At 37.6% G+C, this 1,961-nt stretch overlaps 1 non-coding gene across 1 annotated transcript; it reads right to left on the bottom strand.

Annotated features, from left to right (window-relative positions):
• Positions 1–436: 436 nt before the first annotated feature.
• Positions 437–580, bottom strand: LOC123325672. The gene has a single exon (XR_006540585.1). It is a non-coding gene; the product is annotated as a U4 spliceosomal RNA (small nuclear RNA).
• Between the last annotated feature and the right edge of the window lie 1,381 nt (positions 581–1,961).

Genomic DNA, 1,961 nt, shown 5'->3' with positions numbered 1-1,961 from the left:
GGAAGAGGATGGCCTTAAGTACAGCCAATGACCCAATCAGCCCAGCCTAGATTTGCTGACACCCTTCTCCAACCCCATACCAATTCCTAGTTAGAGGAGCAAGCCTACCCAACGTGATCAGTGCAGCCAGGTGAGCCAATCTGCAGCCCAAGTGTAGCTCTACGACAATAAAGTATTATTCATTTAATACTTTATGTTTAGGTGTAGTTTGTTACATAGTATTTTTGTAGCCTAGCAAAATGATGGATAGAATAGTTTGTTATTCAGACCATCTATCTATAATAAATCCTTTACTTATTGATCAATCCTATCTGTACAGAATATAAGATTCGCTAATAAAGGATCTTTGGTTGTATCAAATACTTAGGCATTGCACTTAACATGTGCATAATAAATATTCATTTGTGGTATGGATGTGGCAGCATAAAAATAATTTTCCAGTTTGGGAAGAATAAAAGCTAAGTGTCATCCCCAGACTAACAAGTCTAAAAACTTTAAAAACAGTTGAAAAGTTTTCAATTAGCAATAATCGCGCCTCGGATAAACCTCATTGGCTACGATACTGCCACTGCGCAAAGCTAAACAGTTGAAATTTACCAGCATTAGAATGGGAAAAAGTAAATAAAAGAAATTGGGATAGAGGTTTCAGCAGTGGGTACATACTTTTGTTGATGCTTTCTGAGATTCAGCGGTGAAAAGCACTAGGGAAATTAAAAAAAAAAAAAAAATGCTTCCTAAAAGTGAAGGGAACACTCCCAGATGCAAAAATGCACCTTTGTTTGCAGTTGCAGGTTGGAGCACTGCAGAGAGTGCTGCAGCAGAAGCCAATGGACCCAATTTGGTTTAAAAAGAAAACAGAGTTCCAACAAGAAGTACAATGCCAAGGCACACTTGCAAGTGTAAGTCTATCATGTACACCTGAAGGAAAAGGTGAAGGAAAAGATTGTGAAAACTAATTAGCCTCTGTATGTTGAATCATATTAACTGTGTCCATCAATTTAAACCTATAAAGATAGCAATTTCCTATGGTTCAGGTTGAAACATGGCCGCATCTCCATCCTCTACTCGAACTCATTCAATGTGATAATAAAAAGGAATTAATGTAGAACAACAAGATACTAGGAGAAGAAAAATGAGAAATAGAGCAGAAAAATTTTACCAAGAATTTAAGAATGGCCCTATGTTAAATATTTACTATTTGTTCCTAATACATGCTTCCTTCTTCTCTGATTTGCTAGGAATTTATGGAGGCTGGATCATTGTGAACCCCCTCAGCCATTCTTGTTTCCTCCTCCAGATTAACTTTGGTCAGTTTGGTTGGTGGGAGTACTGACAGCAGATCTAGGGGTAAAAGATTAAGGTCAGGACATTTGTTCCCCAGCTTTCTTCCAGCCAGGACACTGGTGAGCCCTGTTCCTCCACTAAATTTTACAGCTCCTAATAAGTAACCATCTTACAGCAACTGCCATTTCCTTTGGCTTCCAGTAATTGTTTCTTCCCTTGCAGCCTCCAAAAGATCATGTATTTTCCACTGTTGCCAGCTTTAGGTGCTTCACCATGTTTATGCACTTGCTGTAATAATCCTTTTATTAAACTTGCCTTATTAGTGTTGTCTCATTTGAGTAGATCATCTGTTTCTTACCGGGATTTTGATTAGTACAACCACAAAACAAAGTGAGAACTCAGAAAAGACAGCAGAAGGTAATGACATAAGGGCTGGTAGGAATCCTCAAAGCATAGAGGAAAAACAGATAAAATGGAAAAAGCAGAAGAAGTAATTGACACTGTGGAAAACTTGGTAAATGTAATGGTGGATATAAATGACAAAATTAATCAAAATTAATTTGAAATAAAGTGTTAAGCTCTTAAGTAGGAAATAAGGTTTAGAGGATTTATCAAGGAGAAGCCTGGTTGCTTAGGTCTTCATTCCACCCATCCCTCCAAAAAGAAATGGAGATAGA

Source organism: Neomonachus schauinslandi, chromosome 8, assembly GCF_002201575.2.
Source record: "Neomonachus schauinslandi chromosome 8, ASM220157v2, whole genome shotgun sequence".
NCBI classification, from domain to species: Eukaryota; Metazoa; Chordata; class Mammalia; order Carnivora; family Phocidae; genus Neomonachus; species Neomonachus schauinslandi.
This window is presented reverse-complemented; position numbering and strand designations above follow the sequence as displayed.